The 23582-nt window shown below is 44.0% G+C and overlaps 1 protein-coding gene across 1 annotated transcript in view; it reads right to left on the bottom strand.

Moving 5' to 3' along the window:
- grin2aa (glutamate receptor, ionotropic, N-methyl D-aspartate 2A, a) overlaps nt 1–23582 on the bottom strand; it is a 214708-nt gene that overhangs the window by 133060 nt on the left and 58066 nt on the right. The window lies entirely within an intron of this gene.

Here is a 23582-nt window from a genome sequence, read left to right as displayed (position 1 = left end):
GCAGGGTTAGTTATAATGCTGTAGGCTAGGCTTAACTACAGCCTTCACACCCCAGGGTTAGGTATAGTACAGCTAGCCAGGCTAAACTACCAACTCCACTCAGCAGGATTAGTTATAATGCTGAAAGCTAGGCTAAACTACAGCCTCCACACCTCAGGGTTAGTTATAGTACAGCTAGCCAGGCTAAACTACAGCCTTCTCATTACAGGGTTAGTTATAGTACAGCTAGCCAGGCTAAACTACAGCCTTCTCATCACTGGGTTAGTTATAGTACAGCTAGCCAGGCTAAACTACAGCCTCCACACCTCAGGGTTAGTTATAGTACAGCTAGTCAGGCTAAACTACAGCTTCCACACCTCAGGGTTAGTTATAGCACAGCTAGCCAGGCTAAACTACAGCCTCCACACATCAGGGTTAGTTATAGCACAGCTAGCCAGGCTAAACTACAGCCTCCACACCTCAGGGTTAGTTATAGTACAACTAGCCAGGCTAAACTACAGCCTCCACACCTCAGGGTTATTTATAGTACAGCTAGCCAGGCTAAACTACAGCCTTTTCATCATGGGGTTAGTTATAGTACAGCTAGTCAGGCTAAACTACAGCTTCCACTCAGCAGGGTTAGTTATAACAGAGCTAGCCAGACTAAACTACCAACTTCACTCAGCAGATTTAGTTATAATGCTGAAAGCTAGGCTAAACTACAGCCTCCACACCCCAGGGTTAGTTACAGCACAGCTAGTCAGGCTAAACTACTACCTCCGCTCAGCAGGGTACGTTGTAGCACAGCTACCCAGGCTAAACTACCAACTCCACTCAGCAGGTTTAGTTATAATGCTGCAAGCTAGGCTAAACTACAGCCTCCATACGACAGGGTTAGTTATAACGCAGCTAGCCAGGGTAAACTACAGTCTCCTCACCGCAGGGTTAATTATAGTATAGCTAGCCAGGCCAAACTACAGCCTCCTCACCGCAGGGTTAGTTATAACACAGCTAGTCAGGCTTAACTACAGATTCTACACACTGGGATTAATTATGAAAATAATTATACAGCTATCCAGGCTAAACCAGGTTATTATAGTAGGTTATTATAGGCTGTTATAATGGGCTAGTGGGTTATTATAATCCAAGTTCCTTTATTAGCTTTTCTTATTTTAGCAGTGAACTTATTCAGCAGTGAACTTAGCATGCGTGAAAAGTGCTCCACTGAGAGACATAAACACTGGGAAAGATGTTTTCTGCAAGCAGATCTTTGCAGTTTATCAGCAACCTGAAGATCAATGTGATTTGCTTGAGGGAGAGCGAGGCTAAGGACGGCAGTGGGGGGGCTGTAAGTAAGATTCAGTGCTGCCTTATCATCGCATGCATCCGGGCTCTCTCAGAACAGCTTACCGCAGCTTCTGATCACAGCTTTATCACACCGAATCAAGAGCCGAGGTGGCGCAAAACTGCTGCGCTCAACGCTCGCTGTCCTCTCCGTGACTGATACGGCCTGCCTTTTTCACCGCAGCCGAGGATGAAAACTTATGAGAGACACTGAGGGAGAGAGACGCCCTCCTTTAGGCCACTTTCTCATTTTAAGTGCCCGCACCATGCAGAACCAAATGTTGCACCTTTTCAATCAAACTTTGATGAGTTTGAGGAAGAATATTTTCAATACTTTAAAGTCCCCTTTTTGTAGCTAGACGGGCTAAAGAACAGCCTCCACACATCAGGGGTTAGATATAATGCAGCCAGTCAGGCTAAAGTACAGCCTCCACACAGGGGGGTTAGTTATAATGCAGCTATTCAGGCTAAAGTACAGCCTCCATACAGGGGGGTTAGTTATAATGCAGCTAGCCAGGCTAAAATACAGCCTCCACACAGGGGGGTTAGTTATAATGCAGCAGGCCAGGCTAAAGCACAGCCTCCATACAGGGGGGTTAGATATAATGCAGCTATTCAGGCTAAAGTACAGCCTCCATACAGGGGGGTTAGATATAATGCAGCAGGCCAGGCTAAAGCACAGCCTCCATACAGGGGGGTTAGTTATAATGCAGCTAGCCAGGCTAAAGAACAGCCTCCACACAGGGGGGTTAGATATAAGGCAGCTAGCCATGCTAAAGAACAGCCTCCACACAGGGGGGTTAGATATACTGTAGCTATTCAGGCTAAAGTACAGCCTCCACACAGGGGGGTTAGATATACTGTAGCTATTCAGGCTAAAGTACAGCCTCCATACAGGGGGGTTAGATATACTGTAGCTATTCAGGCTAAAGTACAGCCTCCACACAGGGGGGTTAGATATACTGTAGCTAGCCAGGCTAAAGAACAGCCTCTATACAGGGGGGTTAGTTATAATGCAACTAGGCAAGCTAATATGTCAATTTGGCCTATAGCAGATTAGCACCACTGAAGTCTTTTGAAGTCGTAAGAAGTATTTCAGCATTGAAAGCTTTTTAAAAGAGGCACAATACAGGGTAGTCAATCAGAACCAAGCTCATTTACATGTTATGTTCTTAAAGGTACAGTAACAAAAACAGCCTGTTTAACTCAATGGATATGGGCTCTTTAATATCATTATTTTTCAATGACATCATCCTTCACTTCACATTCCCTACAGTCCAAATATGGAGATTAAAATATATATTTTTTAATTCATTACTTTTGTGATGTCATAAATTATAATAAAAAAACAAAACAGTCAGGAAATTTTGCAGATGGGCCCTTTAATGGCCATTAGCCTTCAGTAATACTGAAATTGCATTAGGTTGCAATAAAGCAAATGTGTACACGACCAATCACTGTGCGCTTTACTGTGTGCTTAAAGCATCCCGACCAATCACGGCTGTTCCTCGGGTAATTAATCAAACCTGTGCATAAATTTTGAGAAGAGAAAGAGATTGGACAGAGAGGGCCAGAGGACGAGAGTCCTAGCTACAGAACTCCTCGCTCACTCGTGCAGACGCTCATCAGAGTGATGATCCCATTAAAACATCAGCCCTGAGCATCGACTGCGGCGCATGCGAGTGGGCAGCCATAAGCTGATTTATTTACACAGCCTGCTGTTTTGCTGGCCAGCAGTGCAGTCCAGTCCAGCGAATCTGTAACACAGCGCCACCTCAGCACTTCCCCCGGCCAGCGCCGAAAGCACAGCGCCGCTCCGGCACCGTGAATCAATAAGAGAGGAAACAGATTTGTAAGAGAGGTGTAATCCTGTTCCTGGCGGAGCGCAACAATGACATGCTCCATCAAACTCCCCGCACGGTGCATCAAGTGGGCGGGGCCACCGCCTTACCCAGGATTCCAGCAAGTGATTCTTCTGAGGAACTGAGTGCTGTTACTGAAAATGAAAAATGTTTTAGGTCAAGTGATTTAGGCTTGGGGGTCCCAGTGGTCCTGCTCCTGGTGTACCCCTAGCTATTCATCAGAGAATGATAAAAGCGGGCCCTAAACCAAAACAGAGCTAGAAAACGGGCCAATTCCAAAACTGCCAAACTGTTACATCACAGTCTTGACTTGTTAAATTTACCCCCCACCCCAGCCACTAGCAAAAGCTCTGATGTTGATACTGGAGAGCAGCTCTTTACCTCCAGACTATGCTAGTTATGGGAATACAGATTGCTACGGGTGGACCAGTGTCCATGGAAGGGCTTCTTTCTAATGTGCGCTCCCTCGAAAACCAACTGGGCTTCCTCAGACTAAAGCTAACTACACATCAGAAGGGGAACACCATGTGAGAAAGCCAAACCTTGCTAGTACCATGCTAGGCTAAAAGCTAACCGACCGGCTACATTTTTTTTCAGCTAGCTAGCTGCAACACTATGCGATAAGACTCAGGAACCATAACCATAATTACATTGTTTTGGTTACACTGCTAAAAAAAAAACCACACAGCTATGCTACGGTTTGCTATGCTACGCTACATAGCTAATATTTAGCGCGTTTTATTCCGGGGCAAAATGACCTCAGAGGATGCGCGTAGGTTCGCTGGTGTTTGTGGATAGTGAATTAAACGGCCAGGCCTACATTTACATCCCACAATGCATTGCAGGTTCATTAGCACCTCGGTAAGCAATGAACCATTTCCCATCCCAATTTGTTTACGTCTTTGTTTACGTCTATTTGGAATCATGGAGACAGCAATCCACAGTTTTGGCCTAATTACGAAAACATTAGGCTAGTTTTAGCTCCCAGAGCTCTCTAAAACGCCTGGGGGACTCTCAGGGGACAGTACAGGGGACAACAGGGGACACTAACACTCCATATCAAAGATAGAAGCACTAATACAAATCAATAATCAATGCAAAAAGCTGACACAGCATACCTCCCTGTCGCTGTTTGTATACCGAGATGCTATTTACCACAAACACTACATGGACAAAAGTATTTGGACATCTGCTCGTTTTTTTCTAGCAGTAAGCTTTCAGAAAACACACACAAAGACAGACGAAATGTAGAGTGCAGAGTACGGACAGAACGCAGAATGAGCCGGAATGAGGTGTTTCTGATAAATTGGCCAGGCAATTCAATATGCCTTCTTATGTGAGAATGCAAGCGCATGTGTTTTGCTTATGCGAGCTTGCTCATCGTGGTGAACAATGCCCCTGGCTTGCTGTTGCTCCAGCGGTGTTCCAAACAGCTGTGCAATAGAGTCACCGCGAGGGACTCCAGCTCTCTCCAGCGCTCTTTCTCTCTCACTCTCTCACTCAAACGAATCCCTATTTCCAGCCCTCACTCCCCCTCTCCCTGCACACATCTGTCCCGTGACATGCCTCATTCATCTTCGTTCACCTCCCTCTGAATATTGCATCACACTGGATCGATTTGGGGAGGATGAGCGCGAGTGAGCGTGAGCGAGCTCTTCCCTTGTCTTTGACATACAGTATTCTAGCGAGACCCCGCCGCATCCAGCACTGTTTTATTGCAGTCTATTTCCGACACTAAGCCAATTCGCTACTTATCACTCCATTAAGCTGCTTTGCATGCCAACTGTGACTTTCCCGCTCCATTCAGAATTCCGGATAACATTCATTCTCTCCTCTCCCTCGGCATTCGAGCGGGCCGCGGTACCTGCCCGCTGACTGAGGATGCACAGTGTATTAGCAGCAAGGGCACACAGTGTCACTGAAGTGAAGCACCACTAGATCACGTTAGCTTCACTCTGATTGAGCTCCAGGTTATAACCTGGACCTACTTGGTTTAACCTGGGTATCCCAGAGCCTGGTTGAACCTGGGTCTACTTTTCAGGTCAGATTTTTTTTAGCTGAGCCTATTAACCCACCAACTCACTAGGCCTCCCCATATCGTTTAAACCTGGTTGCACTTGGGCCTTCTTGGTTAAACCTGGGTATCCCAGAGCCTGGTTGAGCTTGGGCATACTTTTTAGGCCTGGTAACTTGTTTGTTTTTTTAACTGAGCCAATTAGCCCACTCACTCACTAGGATTCCCCCTATCACCTGAGCCTGGTTGAACCTGGGCCTACTTATTAGACCTGGTTCTTCACTAGGACTTCCCCTTATCACTTGAGCCTGGTTGCACTTGGGCCTACTTGGTTTAACCTGGGTATCCCAGAGCCTGGTTGAGCTTGGGCCTACTTATTAGGCCTGGTCCTTCACTAGGACTCCCCCTTATCACTTCAGCTTGGTTATAACCTGGACCTACTTGGTTTAACCTGGGTTACCCAGAGCCTGGTTGAGCCTGTGCCTACTTTTTAGGCCTGGTTCCTCACTAGGACTCCCCCTTATCACTTCAGCTTGGTTATAACCTGGACCTACTTGGTTTAGCCTGGGTATCCCAGAGCCTGGTTGAACCTGGGTCTACTTTTCAGGTCAGATTTCTTTTAGCTGAGCCAATTAACCCACCCACTCACTAGGACCCCCATATTCACTTGGCCTTGGCCTACTTGGTTAAACCAGCCAACCGCCACGTCTGGACTGATGTGTTCCTCGAGGCCAGTGGACAAGAAAGCAATGACAAAAATCTGAATGGCAAAAAAAACATACCTGTCCAGCTTAAGCTGGTTGATCATTTTAGCTCTTGACCAGCATATAGTGTTGTTTTTTTTATGCACAAAGTGAAGTTGGTCTACCAGCATAACAAGAACGACCATGACCAGCATGACACCCGGCTTGTTCAAGTTGCTGATAGACCATCTAGTCCAGCAAACTCCTGCTATGAAAATTTACTCCCAAACCAGCTACACCGGTCAAGAACTAAGCTGGTCAATCAACACATCCAGCTGGATTACTTACACAGGGTATGGCTTTCCTGGATGACCAGCTTCTCAACAACCTTGACCATCAAAGATCTGCCAGCTGAAGCTGGTCTTGAGCTGGATCTTTCAGCAGGCCTAGCTCCTCTCAGAGGTTCCTCCTCATGCTCTTAGAGAGTTCTGGGCCATTTCTGGGCCTGCATTTCTGAAAAGCTGAAAGCTTTGGGACCGGGTCTGTTGTAAAAGTGCTACAAGAATAAACCTGAGCTGAACTGATCGTGAAGAGCGTGAGGTCAGTGTTGAGGGAAGGTGCAGAAATGAATCAACTGCAACTCAATAAGTAAACTTTTATATATATATATAAATTTATATATTTTCCAAGTTGAAGTACTGATGCTTCGTAGCTGTCTCCGCCTTGATCAGCCTCAGCTCTGATCAGCTTCTCAAGGCTTAGCCATGTTTGTTGTTGCTGCTGTTTCTTTGCTGTTATCAGTTGTGTTTGTTTGCCTCTCGGTTGAGCTGCAACTGCGGCGTTTGATTGCAACAGGGAGAGAAGGCATCTCTTTAAGAGATCCCTGCGGGCCAACAGGCTGAGAGTATTTTGAGAAGTCTTACGCTATCGGATGCTCCAGTGCGGTTTGGAGGTTTGGAGCCACGCTGGAGATGGAGAACACACACACACACACACACACACACACACACACACACACTCTCTTTCTCTCTTAAGCTAGTTCTTTTTATTGAAACTAGGAGTCCTCCCACAGCAGGGCACTTAAACATCTCCCACAGAGTTGAAGTGAGACAGCCATTCTTCCCTCTCTTAATAAGGCTGCACAAGATGCAGGTTATTAATAATCACTATCTCGATTGTATCTCAGGCTTCGATACTATGCTGTACTGATATCGCTGAAGGCCACAATATGCAAATGAGCTCTCCAATGATAGGCCATATGTGTATACCATGTGTCGTTTATCTCCACAATTTATCCGAACCAATTAACCTACCTCCTCTCTAGGAGTCTAGGACCTGTATCACTTGCAGAGCTCCTGACACTAATAGGATGAGGACAAGCACATGCCTCCTCTTTTTGAACTGCCGCCAACGCAGCATCACCAGGTACCCAACACGTGCCGGCCAGCATCGCAAAAGGGAGTGGCGAGGGATGAGACAGAGAGCGCAACCTACCCACCCACCCTGAGAGATCATGGCCAATTGTGCTCTCTCAGGCTCCGGCTGCTGATGGCGAAGCAGCATGACCTGGGTCCCAGGCTTTATACTGATACTTGTAGGTGTTTTGTCTATAAAAGCCAGATACATCATACCCTGGTCACTACAGTATCACATTGGACTACATGGACTATTCCAACCCTACCCATCCTACGCTCTCCTCCGCGCTGACTAACCAAAGTTTCTGTCCCGTTACTATTCTAGTTTTTGTGAAATTTGATGGACGCAACATCTGCCACCCCCTCCTCGCACAACCCCTTACCCAAAGCCGGACTCCTCCAGGCCCTTGGGCCCCCACTCTTCCGCGAGGCTGCCTCTTACTGCAAGGCTGACTGAACTAACGCTCTCGTTTTATTATCTTTTAGCCCGCAGGCTCTTTGTAATTTTCCCAGACTCAGCCGCTAATGAGATGTTCCTCCATTTGCCTTGTTCATCTGCAGCGGTAAACAGAAACACGCCAAGGTTACGAAGACGAAGAGCTCCAGGGGCTTCCTGCACACTAACCACAACAACGCACAGAAGAAGTTTCGGAAAGTACGTCGTTCACTGCTCCGGAGCGCCGCTCCCGTCAGAGGAACTGACACAGGTGCTACCGGACCTGAAACTTTTTTCGAGTTCAGGTAGATGGAGAAGGTTCTCCTGCGTGATCTGAAGTCACAGGTGATGCCACAGAAGAACCACTTTTGCTTTAGTAAAGAACCAAAAAAACATCTTTGCAAAGGAGCTGTGAGTGTGAAGGACCTTAAAATTGGTGAAGAACATAAAAATTTAAGATGTAAAATGTTTTTTAATTAAAGATCTCCTTGCCCTCCTGTATGCCTGTGCCATTTATTTCTACAAACCAAAGATTTTCTAAATCCAATCAGCCAATCAGTTTTTCACCGCCAGACACATCTGAGCACATGTTCTTCAAGTCTGCTGCAACAGCATCCCAGGTGGCTCATCATGAAGCGTTTCGAGACTTTGAAATCAAACTGCATCAAGGCAAAGGGAGCTATTTTGTGTAGTTGTGTGTTGTGTGTAATGTAAAATAACAACTTTTAAAAAAACAATTGTAAAGATTTCTGTAAAAAAAAAAATCGGTAAAAATTCGGTAAAATTAGCTTACAGACTCCTCAACCTTCTTAGCTTTAAAAGAGCTCATATCCTGCATTTTTTTAACTGTTGCATAATTTTCCTTGAGGTCCGCTCACAACCAAGTGCAGTTCATCTTCCAAATATTGTATAAAATCCAAAAAAAAAAAAAAAACCTGAGGGAGTTTTTCCTTGCCTTTACTTGCTTGGACTTGGATCCTACGAAATATGCTTTGTAACATCAGACAGACGTTTCTGGAGCTTATGGACTGTTTTGTTTAATTAATTTCATAATAAATCTTAATTCATTTCATAATATTACAAAAGATTTCAGAGGATCTTAGGGGCTAATCCAGGACCGGACTCACAAAAGTAAAAATAAATAAATAAATAAATAAATAAGACTTATTATGAAATTAATTATAAATTTTTATGCAATTATTGGAGAACTTTATGTTTTTTTTTTCAAAAATGTTATTTAAGAACGATGGTCCTCATCCACCAGTATCTTCCTCAGAATTTTCTTAAATTCGTTTTTGAGAAACGACATGACATTCACGATGATTCGATTCCCATTGAAGAATTCCATGTGTGTTGGTTTTGCTGGTCTGTGATGGGCCGGGGGAGTGGGTTATGTATGGTTTGGGTAACTGCAGATCTAAATTGGTGCAAAAACAGGTAAAATAAAATAATAAAGAAATAAAAAAGAATATAAATAAGATAAATAAATAAAAAGTTTTCCACAATAGGGCCCCTTTAAATGTGGCCTCACCGTTTTGCTGATGCCTTTTTCCCACTGTGACAATTTCACAAAAAACACCTCAGTGCTGGTGTCATGTATCGTGACGTTAGCTTTGGCCCTATTGCCTCATGCAGAACACATTAAAAATGAATACCAATAAAGTGCAGTTAAGCTCGGAGTGTATTGACGGTGGAAGGAGCCTAATGCTTCACTCAGTTCAGACCTCTGGAACTAAAGCAGGCTGGAGGTGTTTGTGCTTACCCAGAAGAGCCCATGGTGACGTGTGTGTCACAGGCCATATAAAAGATGGGGAAAGTTCCTCACAGCACTTTGCCCTTCACTTTAACTCATGAAGGCCCTTAGTGACATACACTCAACGTCCGGGATGCGTCACAGGGCAGTTTGTGAGTGTGTGTACACAACGTGAAGGGTCTGATCGAACCCATTAAACCATTTAAACACTTTAATAGGATGAGCTGTGTTACATTAACCGGTTCTGAGCTCAATTCTAGAACAAAATGATTCTTGTTGGGACAAATCTGTTACCTTAAATTATTTACAGGAAAGGTCATGTGACCTCTTTATCACAAAAAAGAAATAATGAGCTGCTCAATTAGAAAACTTTTATTGTGAACAATATTTAAAACGAATTTAAGAACATCTGAAAATATTATGAGAATTCTTCATTTAATTTCGTAATATTTTTTTCATATTTAAGATTAAGGCTTTCATTTTCAAGAAAATCTTTAAGAAAAATAATTAAGACTTATTACGAAATTAATTACGAATTATTGCGAAATTTATTACACATGATTACGAAATTAACATAAGAATTATTATAAAATTATTTGAGAACTTTGAGAATTATTTAAAAGAAAAATACATTTAAGAACACCAATAAGATTTTTCTTAGATTCATTCTTGAGAAAATCTGTGAGTAAACAATCTACATCACATTCAGGAAGACTCAATTCCTATTGATTCTGGACTCGTTTGGGGGAGGGGCTTATTATCCACTGTTTGCTTTCACACAAAGCATCACCATCATTCCAGCACCATCATCATCATCATTCCAGAGAACACAGTTCTCCACAGCTCGATGCTGGGGGGCTTAATACCCCTCTATTAGCCCACGCCTGGCATTAGGAGGCATTAGGAGGTGCCAGCAGGTTCATATTGATCTGGTTCATAGAGTCCTATTATTATATTATATATTATATTATAGTCCTATATTCTATTGGCAGTACTTCTTGTCTACAGGGACTAGACAAGCTGCGAAGATGTGTGTGTGTGTGTGTGTGTGTGTGTGTATGTGTGTGTGTGTCAGCAACGGGCTACTGCAACCTAAAGTACATACAGAACATACAGTGTATGTATAGTATGTACGTATAAGACCCCTCAGCTTTAGGACCACAGGTCGGTTCTCTGGACCGGTCCCGGGCTTTTACACTCGACCACAGGTACCGACCTCTTAGAGCAAGCAGACCTGGGTCCGGAAAACGTCCTTAGAAGTTTTTCTTTAGGGTTTTTTGGCTAATCTGGCCTGAGGTCGTCCACGTCATCGGGCCCACACTTTGCTCTCGCAACTTCAACGGAGAATGCACTCACTTGCGAGACAGACCTGCCCGTGATGTCGTCTTCACACCACTGCCTTAATACAGCGAGAGCTCAGCTACAACTACTGCATGCATGTTTCATGAGCGAGCCATTCATATTGACACAAGAGCAAGTAGGCCTCTCTCTCTCTTGCGTGTACACTCTCGCTCTTTCGCGCGTGCACACAAGCTCTCGCACTCCGTACATGAAATGTTTCCTTAAATATTTACGGACGATCTTAATCCCCCGCAATGAGTGACAGTGGCCGCTGATCGGCTGGGTGACCAAATCTCATTTCATGGTCGTTAGCTGCAACAGGCTAATTGGAATGAAGCCCGGACCCCTAGGCGAAGCGAAAGGATGGGGGTGGGGGGAGAGGGTTGGATGTGGACGGGTGAAGGAGGGGCGCAGGCTCATTACTGCACATTTATAGGAACTAAGGGTGAGTGCCTTTGACTTGATCCACTCCGACTTTCTTACTAAGTGGGCCACGAGCGAGGGGATGATGGAAGATTTACAAATATCCCTCCGCCTGCGGAGCGCAGCGGTATTCCGCACCCACCTCGGAGCACTTCTTAATGTATGAAGGCTGGCGGTCCGGATCAGCTGGACGCCACTGACGGTCTTACCTATGTGGATCTCTATCTACTTTCCTTAAACCCTCACTGCTCTTGCTGTGGGACACACACACTCATACACACACACACACACACACACACACTCACACACTGCCTGTGAGTGCTATTTTCTGCCTCCGTCGCAGTCATGTGCTTCACTTAAAAGCAGGACAAGGACAGGGAGGATGACCACATCCTATGGAGCACAAACTCACCACACACACACACTTGTAAAACTATCTTTGTGAGCTAGTTCTACTGACTTGTGTAATAAAATACTACACCTACTAAGCTCTACACCTTATCCTTAATCCTTATGGGGTCCTGGCTGATGTTCCTATCCTGTCCAAATACTCATAATTCCATCAGCATGGGTTTGATTGGAGGAGGTTTGTTTTTATACCTTGTTGGGACATGGGACATGGGATATGTAAGGCCCACCCGACGTATGTGCAACCCCACACCCTGCCTGTGATTAGTCCTTCTATACGACAAACATGGCAAAATGTTAATTTTAACGCTATATGGACAAAAGTATTGGGACACCTGCTCATTCCTTGTTTCTTCTGAAATTAAGGGTATTAAAAAGGGGTTCAACATGTTTTTGCTGGAGTTACTGTCTCTACTGTCCCGGGAAGAATAGGCTTTCTACTAGATCTCTGTTGTAAACATTGCTGTGAGAACTTAATTGCACTCACAAGTGACAAGAACATTGTTATTGAGGTCAGGATGTTAGATGATCACCACCCTACCTCATCCCATTTAAAAGTATTGGATGGAGCACCACCATCACCATCAACACAGATCTTCCACTGCTGCACAGCTCAAAGCTGGGGGGCTTTATACCATTTTAGCCCACGCCGGGCATTAGGCAGCATGGTGGCAGTAAATTGATGTGTATCTGCTCCAGGGAGTCCTATTCTTTTGGCAGTACTTCTCTACAGGGACAAGACAAGCGGTGAAGCTGTGGGCATATGTATGTATCTGCACATCTGTGTGCTGTGTGAAATGGCTGCAACTTAAAGTAGCTGAATGCATTCATTAGAAGGGGTGTCCACAAACATTTGGACATATAGTAAATGTATAGTACATGTATGTATATGCCGGCACATTGCTCTCCTCTCCATGTTGAATAGGTCGTCCTAAGAGTGGGTCAGGTTTACGTCAGCATAACCCTGACCAATCACAAGGCTAATAAGCCTAAGCAGCCTGGAGAGCTAAAGCTAATGCTGAAGTCAAAGGCTTGTCTTGACCCGCCAACCCTCACGTCCTGCGCCCGTCGCCTCTCCAGGTTAGAGCAATATTTAGCGTCTGGGTGCCAGGACGGACGGGAGGTCCCCATGCAACATCGCAGCCAGGACGATCCGCTAACCAGCCACGCACCCGTACCCGACCCTGCTGGCCTAGCTGTCTGCCAGTGCCGAAAAGCAGGGACAATGGGCCATTGGGGGCCCATAGTTTTAGCTTTAGCTCTCCAGGTGGCTCAGGTTACTCAGATAGAGGGCTGAGTCATTTTAGCCTTATTGACTGGTCAGTGATATGCTGATTAGCTTGTATCCCAGGTTATGGATTCGTCAGCAGACGAAAATACGGAGGCTACACTGCTGCTAGCATGGGCTACATACGTGACGACTGCAGCTGACGGTCAAGTGAGTATATTTGCTTGCCCAAACCCGGGCATTAATGACTCTGGCAGCGTGTCTGATTAAACCGTGACCTTGTGGCAGGCCTTTCTGGTCAAGGTGCCGCTGCCGTTAACCTCGCCGGCTCCAGAGCTGGCTAACCAGATGCCCCGAGACGTGTGTAATCTCCCAGCCTGCAGAAAACAATCTGCAATTATCTAACTGCTATTAGATATGAGACACTGTCAAATATGGGTAATGCGATCGGCAGGAGTACTCCAGATCTGCCCACAGAGCCAAAAATAGGCCTAAATAAACAAGCCGGTTCAAAAAGGCCGGCGGATTCGTGAAAAGGGGAGAAAAGCAGGCTGTCCACTCGGGCAGAGAGGGACACCGCTGGAGAGGCATCAGAGACCGATGATACAAAGGAAGACTGTGGCAAGACTTGTGCCAAAAAAAATAAATAAATAAATAAATTGAGTCTCTCACACACTATCATTAGCAATCTGTTTTTATCCCCTAAAACACACACACACACACACACACACATGCATCATATTATTTTTGTATATACAAAATGCCAAGAACGTCCCCCAGGACTCCAGCTTGAGTCGAACCCTGGCTGTGTGTAGAAATGAATCCGGAGCATATTATCATAATTCCATGTAGGATTTTAATACTGCTTTTAAAAAAATGAATACACACACTTTACACTTCATACACACATCATGTTCACATGCAGTCTGGAGTAAAGTCAGCGAGGAAATTTCCACATCGGAATAATTAAAGCTACAGTGGCTGCAGTGGCTACAAATAAGGGCTGGGTGGTAAAAAAAAATGACGGGTTTTCAAAATTACAAAAGAACACGGCCAAATAAGGTCATTCCCCCATGCATTTAGGTCACGCTCTGAAAACAGGTGGGGAAAAACCCCCACCAAGCCCACCGTAGTTGCGAGTTTAGCGCCCAGCAAAGTGGGAAATCTGGATGAACCAGCCTGAAAACAGTGGAAAACCCTCAGAAAAAACCGTTCCGTCAACTCTGTGCTCTCAGATATGAGGCTTTATCCTCTAAACCGGTGGGATTTGAACCTCAGTCAGCTAGAACACGGCCTGTGCTGTGGTGTTTTAGCCTGCTAGCTAATTTTTCATAAGCCTAGATAGCCGGCTACGAGTCCAAACACGGCAGAACCAGTCTACCAACACCAGTCGCTCGACTTTGCCCTTTCAGACACGAGGCTTTATGGTCAACACTTGTGCCGGTAGCTTATCAGTCACGGTGGATCGGTAGTTACCTAAGCAAGAGGCTACGTCCAAAGGAAATTTAGTGTGTTTCATTCTGAGGCACAATAACAGGGTGGTAAATTGGCTTGTTTGACAGCATCTAGGCATTTTTCACCCCAACCGAGGCAACATACTTACAATTTATACTGAAATATTCAATAAACACATTTTAAGACATACTTAGGGACATAAACCCTCCCTAACATCATAACCGGACCTTAGGGACCATAATAAAATACATGAAAGGGCTTCCAAGTGGAGCAGCTGTCTAAGCGTAGGCCATTTCATATATGGAGGGCTTAACTGGCCTCGCTCTGTCTGGGTGGGCCAGATGTCCCTTTCCTACCACAACCCCCCTCCACCTCTCGCTTCCTCCTCCCACTCAGCACGATGCTAGCCTTCCACCATGTAGCGCTCATAGGTAGCATCATGTAAAGAGGGTGTCCTAGCTCGTAAGTGGGAATTAGAAATGATGAAATTTGAATGCATTCTCCACTCGCACTCGCATTCTGCTCTCGCGCTGGTTGTGTTTGCTCTGTGTGTGTTTTAGTTCGGCTTCCCAGCCAGTGTGCATCGTCTGACGTCACCCCGTTTTATAACAAACAGCATATCGTGCGTCCCAGCCACTCGCGCAGCCCCTGCCGCTCTGGCAGCCCCTGCGGTTTGCGCGAAAGCATGTCACTGCCGCTCCCGTCTATGTGTTCTCCTTATCTAACACACATCTGATGGGGAGGCAGTGCTGTAGGTGCAGCGGCGCACTGCAGAGAGCGCGCTCATTAACACCGCCGCAGTCACAGCCGCAGCGGCGCACATGCGTCAACGCCGGCCCCCTGCGTGCCCCCCGATAAGCATCGCACATGCAGCTTTAGGCTTTAGGCTTCTGCAAATGAATTTTGGTAGTGTGGTGAGCGGGCGCTGTGTGGTGGCTTGCAGCATTCGGATTGTGACAGAGTGTGTGTGTGTGTGTGTGTGTGTGTGTATGAGTGTGTGTGTGCTCTCTGCGGAACCTGTGTTCTCACCACTCCACAAAGCTCCTGCTCTGGCAGACGGAGGAGAGCGAGCAGGGAGGTTTGTGGGCTTATTATTATGATGCATTTGAGGTCTTAGGAGATGCGCGCTCGGCGTGGAGTCCAGATGTGTCAGACAGCGAGCGCCCTCACTCCCACACACACTTACACACCCACATACACACTAAAGTTGCCTGGAAATATCATTTGTTCGGCATGTTTGCGATGCCGGCCTTTTGCAGTACTGAATATTGAGAGTTCAGTACATGGAAGTGACAAACTGTGAACCTCAAACACTGCGGTTCCTCCTCAGAGCTGGAAAACAGGCCGATCCCAAAACCCCAAAACTGTTACATCACAGTCCTGACTCCTTATAGTTACTCCCCCAACATGTGCACAGATCCAGTCCACTTGGAAATGCACTTTTCCTGTGCCAGTATCCGTAGAAGAGGTGCTTAAAAGTGGCATGTGGTGAAGCTAAAGCCAGGGACGCAAGCAGGTATCTGTGCTAGGCTAAAAGCTAACCCGAGTTGACTGGATTTACCATCTTTGTACCTAGCTAACAGCACACCACAGGACAAGGTATCACCACTAACCAGTAAGACTCAGGGATTGGATTGAAGTACAAATTCAAATCCAGGCATATTTTAATGGATCAGGTATCGGCTATTTTAATCCCAGTCCAGTGATTTTACTGGTAGTATTAATGAGAAGCTCATGCTAATCTAAACTCATTCGGATGACAAATTAAGTGGCTTAGGACATCCCTAACAAAAACAGTACCACTAAAAAAGCTATGCTATGCTACATGACTCCTGGGAGCCGCCACGGTGCAGTAAACCAGCCAATTAGAGCAGAGCTAATCAAATGACTCTCCTTCTATAATAGTAAAATGAGCGTGTTCTTCATTTGGAGGCAAAATAACAGGGTGGTAAATAGGCTAGTTAAACTGTATCTGAGCATTAACATTACCCAAACATTAAAAATAGACCTCAGGGACGCCACAGCCAACTGTGGCAAATAGTCGCTGAGGCCATAAGTGGCCTCGTTCTCTCTGGGTGGGTGGGATGCAGGATGGCCCTCCCTCTCCCCCCATCCCTCAGCGTAATGCTAACCAGTGCGAGTGTCTGTTAGGTGGTATATTAGAACTGGCCGTTAGTGCTCTCCTCCAAGCGTGTTTAGGCTGCCCCAGTGCCGTTGGTTGGCTGGTTTCAGTGGACTTGGAGGAAGCACTAGCTAGCTGCCTTCTAGATAGTGTTCTAGGTAGTGAGTGGGAATTGGAGAATAACTACAGAATAATCAGACATGTCAGATATGTCCCCATTAGCATGTCTAAAGACAATCAGCAACTGAGACAGGTAGCGATACAATCGCTTTGAGTGACTCGTAACACTCGCGCACTCGCACCCTCGCGCCCTCGCGCCCTCTCAGAGGGCTGATGCTCGGTTCTGCTGTATTAGCTGGAGTGGACATATGCAGCCTGCCGTGGGCAGGGCTGTCACAAGCTCCAGCACTTTCCTGAGCTAATGTGCCAGGACTGCCATTAGGACACACACACACACACTCGCGCACACACACATTCACATACACACAAACACACAAGCAAATGACTGACGAATCCCAGCCCCCTTTAGTGATGCCCAAAGTGGGCATCCTTGCCCTGCGCCAAACGCAGAGGCAGCATCAACATGTGCACACACACACACACACACACTGCACCCAGTGTGCCCACACAAGCACACACACTCCAAGCCCCCCTTTGCTGTGCCTTAGAGCACACTAGCGCGGGGCTGTTTGAACAGAAGTGTACGCGTCAGCAGTAAGCTGTCCTCATTTGAGTTCTGCAGGCTGATCCATCCAGAGAGAGAGAGCGTGAGAGAGAGAGAGAGAGAGAGAGAGAGAGAGAGAGAGAGAGATGTGATGGGAAAAACAAAGAGAAGGAAAGAGAGGGAGGAAAGAAAGAGAGCAAGGAGGAGGTGGAGGAGACAGAGGGAGGGAGAGAGAGGGGGAGAGAGAGAGGGAGAGAGAGAGAGAGAGAGAGAGAGAGAGAAAGAGTGAGTGATGAAAGTGGAGGGGGAGTCAGGCTCTTGCATGAGGAGGTTACATGGATAAGTGGGCCACTGCTGCAGCGTGACACATCAGCATTCAGACTGCATAGCACTCTCTCGCGCTGTCTTCGCTCTCTATCTTTCTCTCTTTCTTTCTCTCTCTGCAAAGTGAGTAGCGCAGCCCTCTTGTGGCTGAATGCACGCACTGCAGCAGCAATCACTGCCGAAACCAAAATCTCGCAACTCCGTTTTTCCCATTTGTAGTTTTCCGTCCAACAGAAATGTACCAAAACCAATACCAAGTGTCAGCTAGAGGGGTAACCCCCCCCCCCCCACACACACACACACACACACCAGCAGTGAACTGTGTTCTCCAGAATGATGGTGTGTTCTGTCCAATACCTCTGGAATGAGGTGGAGCCTAAATATGGCAACAACCTGACTAACATGCTGAGGGTCATCTGAGTGCCACCAAAACTACTCTACGCCCTGTGGTACCAGTCAGAAAGAGCGCTCCAGCAGATCCTTTCCATGGATCTGAAGCAGGTCCAGTGCATCCCACAGGTGAATGGAGCACATGTGCACAGCCATCCATCTGATTTGGCTTTTAAAAGAATCGAACCATACCAACAACTTCCAAACAAAGAACTACCAAACCATACCAACTACGAAATCATACCAACTACGAAATCATACCAAGAGCGACTAAACTATACTAACAATTACTGAATCATACTAACAACTACCAAACCATACCAACTACCAAACCATACCAACAACTACCAAATAATACCAACTACCAAACCATACCAACTACGAAATCATACCAACTACGAAATCATACCAAGAGCGACTAAACTATACTAACAATTACCAAATCATACTAACAACTACCAAACCATACCAAAAGCCAAACCATACCAACAACTACCAAACAATACCAACTACCAAACCATACCAACTACGAAATCATACCAAGAGCGACTAAACTATACTAACAATTACCAAATCATACTAACAACTACCAAACCATACCAACTACCAAACCATACCAACAATTACCAAACTATACCAACTACCAAACCATACCAACAACTACCAAACCATACCAACTACCAAACCATATTAACAACTACCAAACCATACCAACTTCCAAACCATACCAAGAGAGACCAAACTATACCAACAACTACCAAACCAAGACTACAAAATCAAACCAGAAACTATCAAAGTAAACCAACAACTACCAAACCATACCAACAACTACCAAACCATACTTACCACTACCAAACCATACCAACAACTACCAAACCATACCAACAACTACCAAACCAAGACTACAAAATCAAACCAGAAACTATCAAAGTAAACCAAGAACTACCAAACCATACCAACAACTACCAAACCATACTTACCACTACCAAACCATACCAACAACTACCAAACCAAGACTACAAATTCAAACACGAAACTATCAAAGTAAACTAACAACTATCAAACCATACCAACAACTATCAAACCATACTTACCACTACCAAACCATACCAACAACTACCAAACCATACCAACAACTACCAAACCAAGACTACAAATTCAAACCTGAAACTATCAAAGTAAACCAACAACTACCAAACCATACCAACAACTACCAAACCATACTTAACACTACCAAACCATACCAACAACTACCAAACCATACTTACCACTACCAAACCAAGACTACAAAATCAAACCAGAAACTATCAAAGTAAACTAACAACTACCAAACCATACCAACAACTACCAAACCATACTTACCACTACCAAACCAAGACTACAAAATCAAACCAGAAACTATCAAAGTAAACTAACAACTACCAAACCATACCAACAACTACCAAACCATACTTACCACTACCAAACCATACCAACAACTACCAAACCATACTTACCACTACCAAACCATACCAACAACTACCAAACCAAGACTACAAAATCAAACCAGAAACTATCAAAGTAAACTAACAACTACCAAACCATACCAACAACTACCAAACCATACTTAACACTACCAAACCATACCAACAACTACCAAACCATACTTACCACTACCAAACCATACCAACAACTACCAAACCAAGACTACAAAATCAAACCAGAAACTATCAAAGTAAACTAACAACTACCAAACCATACCAACAACTACCAAACCATACTTACCACTACCAAACCATACCAACAACTACCAAACCATACTTAACACTACCAAACCATACCAACAACTACCAAACCATACTTACCACTACCAAACCATACCAACAACTACCAAACCATACCAACAACTACCAAACCAAGACTACAAAATCAAACCAGAAACTATCAAAGTAAACCAAGAACTACCAAACCATACCAACAACTACCAAACCATACTTACCACTACCAAACCATACCAACAACTACCAAACCAAGACTACAAATTCAAACACGAAACTATCAAAGTAAACTAACAACTATCAAACCATACCAACAACTATCAAACCATACTTACCACTACCAAACCATACCAACAACTACCAAACCATACCAACCACTACCAAACCAAGACTACAAATTCAAACCTGAAACTATCAAAGTAAACCAACAACTACCAAACCATACCAACAACTACCAAACCATACTTAACACTACCAAACCATACCAACAACTACCAAACCATACTTACCACTACCAAACCAAGACTACAAAATCAAACCAGAAACTATCAAAGTAAACTAACAACTACCAAACCATACCAACAACTACCAAACCATACTTACCACTACCAAACCAAGACTACAAAATCAAACCAGAAACTATCAAAGTAAACTAACAACTACCAAACCATACCAACAACTACCAAACCATACTTACCACTACCAAACCATACTTACCACTACCAAACCATACCAACAACTACCAAACCATACTTACCACTACCAAACCATACCAACAACTACCAAACCAAGACTACAAAATCAAACCAGAAACTATCAAAGTAAACTAACAACTACCAAACCATACCAACAACTACCAAACCAAGATCTTTCAAACTAAACAAACTAGCAAACCAATCCAAGACTTAGAACCTAAGAACCACCAAATTAAGCCAAACATGACCAAACTAAACCAACAACCAAACCTTCCCAAGAATTTCTGCAGTCTGAGCAGAAACCTTTCTGTGGTTTAAGGATCTGGGAGAATTCGGCGTATTGAAGAAAGAACTCGTCTCTCAGACTCAGACTCAGACTCAGGTTCTTTCTTTCTGAAAAAGCGATCACACTGTGCTGCTGGCAGTGAAAAAGAAAGCAGTGTGGCAAATAGGTATTTTTCTGGGTGCAATATTTCCATTTTTAATGAGTGGGAGGAGCCTACAAGCTCCTACAAAGTCTATGTGATCAAGCATGCAGCGTTTGGTTGCCTCTGACACAGTGTAAACCAGTGGTGTTCACACTGAAACTATAGTGATGGACCAGAAGGAGAGTGATGGATGAACAGCAGCTCTCATGAACACACGCTTCACTCTGAGCCATTTATGCAGTTGACATTTTCCTTTTCTATTTGCTAACGTTCCTGGTGTCCCTGAACACCGTTATTCACATCATACTCACATTCTCAAAAGCCCTGGAGTCTACAAACCTACTACCCACATTCTCAAATGACGATAGGTGGTCGCTACAGTATGGTGTCGGTCACGTGAACATCATTAGAACTGACAAGCTCTCTGTATTTCATCCCAGAGGAGAGTGGAAGACCGTTCGTAGTGACCTTGTAGGAGACCATCTGTTGCCAGGACAGGGATTGACCCCTAAACTCTAAGGGCCCGTCGGTCGGTCCAGAGGCCCATTTGTCTCATATTTTATGATCCATTTATAGTCTGAGTTGTGAATTATTCTCTCTCTCAATGAAACTGGATAAATATGATATAATTCAATCTCATGTGTACAAAACTTACATAGTAGTTTCATTCATAGCTGTTTCTGAATCATTTATTGTAGATTCTGAATCATATACAGTAGATACTGAATCATTTATAGTAGATACTGAATCATATACAGTAGATACTGAATCACTTATAGTAGATACTGAATCATATATGGTAGATACTGAATCATATACAGTAGATACAGATTCACTTATAGTAGATACTGAATCATATATAGTAGACACGGAATCATTTATAGTAGATACGGAATCATTTATAGTAGATACTGAATCATTTATAGTAAATACTGAATCATATACAGTAGATACTGAATCATATACAGCAGATACTAAATCATTTATAGTAGATACTGAATCATATATAGTAGCAACCGAATCATTTATAGTAAATACTATTTATTGTTAAAACAGTCATTGTAAATAGTGCTGTAGAAATAAAATTGAATTAAATTGAATTGAATTCATTTATAGTCATTCCTGAATCATTTATAGTAGATACTGAATTACTTGTTATTATTGAATAATAGTAACAGGATCATTTGTAGTAGTGATGGATTCATAAATAATAGTAACTATATAATTAAGTTTTAAAATAAGTTTTGCAATAATTAACACTGAATTATTCATTGTAGTGACTGAATAATGTATAGTAGTTATTGAACATTTATAGTAGATACTGAATCATTTATAGTGGTTACTAAATAATTTATGGTAGATACATAATCATATACAGTAGTCACTGAATCATTTAGGTTGGTCACTGAATCACTTACAGTAGTTACTAAACCATTTAAAAAAATGACTGAATCATTTCTAATAGTAACAGAATCATTTATATAGTGATGGAGTCATTAAAATAGTAACTACATAATTAATAGTAGCTATACATGTAATTATAGTGCAATAAGTAATAACACTGAATCATTTATAGTTGTGACTGAATATTGTATATAGTACATCCTGAATCATTCATGTTAGATACATAATCATACACAGTAGTCACTGAATCATTTAGGGCAGTTACTGAATCATTTATAGAAATGATTGAATCATTTCTAATAGGAACAGAATTATTTATGGTAGCAACTAATTCATTAATAATAGTAACTACCTGTTATTAATCATTTATAGGAGACTGAATCGTATATATAGCATATACTGAATCATTTACAGTTCATACTGAATCAATTACAGTAGATACAAGCTCATTTCTAACAGTTACTGAAAAAGGATCTGCAAAGAAAATGTAGGATACCGGCCCTTTAAAAACAGCCTAATAAGAGTTTAAAGGGTTAATAAAAGCCGGCCTGATAAAGCAGGTGCTCCATTTCACTGTACTTTTGCAGGTGACCAGTCCCCAGTGTTTAGCTCTGCGGCCAGCATTTAGCGTTAGAGCTCATGCTGTGGCAGCTCACTGTGTGCTGCTCTGGTTCCAGCCGGCTGGGAGGACTGCGGAGAGTGGCGGGTTTCATCCTGTGCTAATGAACTCCCAGTAGGTCATGCTGAAACTTTCCTCAAGTCTGCTAAAGCCGACGACTAGAAAGAAGCGCAGATACTTTGGGGGATCCCCCCCCCATTCCCCCCACGACTCCCCCCTCACACTTCTCCTCCAAGAAGTGCCTTCGTTAATGCGGCAGCCTGAGCTTAGAATAACAAGCTTAATTAGAAAAGTGTGTTTCCTGAAGGAGGCGCAGAATGGTTGTGCAGCTAAACCGATTCCCACTTCCGGGCTGTTGCTAGGCCGTTGCTACTTGGTCATTTGGGTGAAACTATTTTTGCTAGCTGGTTGCTGTGGTGTTGCTAAGTGGTTACTGTGGTATTCCAGGTGGATTCTATAGTGTTGCTAGCTGGTTGCTAGACAATTGCTATGATATCCCAGGTGGTTGTTTCTATGGTATCACCTCTAAGTGGTGGCTACAGTTTTGTTACCTGGTTGCTTTTGTGTTACTAAGTGCTTGCTTTTGTGTTGCTAGGCAACTGCTATGGTATCCCGTGTGTTTGCTATGGTGTTTCTAAGTGGTTTCTATGGTATTCCAGGTGGTTGTTTCTATGGTATCCCTATGATGTTTTTAATAGGTTGCTAAAGTGTTGCTAGCTGGTTGCTATGGTGTTACTAAGTGATTGAAATGGTGTTGCTAAGCAGTTGCTATGGCATCCCAAGTGGTGTGCTATGGTGTTTCTAAGTGGTTGCTATGGTGTTGCTAGGCGGTTGCTAT

Source organism: Salminus brasiliensis, chromosome 12 (assembly GCF_030463535.1).
Source record: "Salminus brasiliensis chromosome 12, fSalBra1.hap2, whole genome shotgun sequence".
Taxonomy (NCBI): domain Eukaryota; kingdom Metazoa; phylum Chordata; class Actinopteri; order Characiformes; family Bryconidae; genus Salminus; species Salminus brasiliensis.
This window is presented reverse-complemented; position numbering and strand designations above follow the sequence as displayed.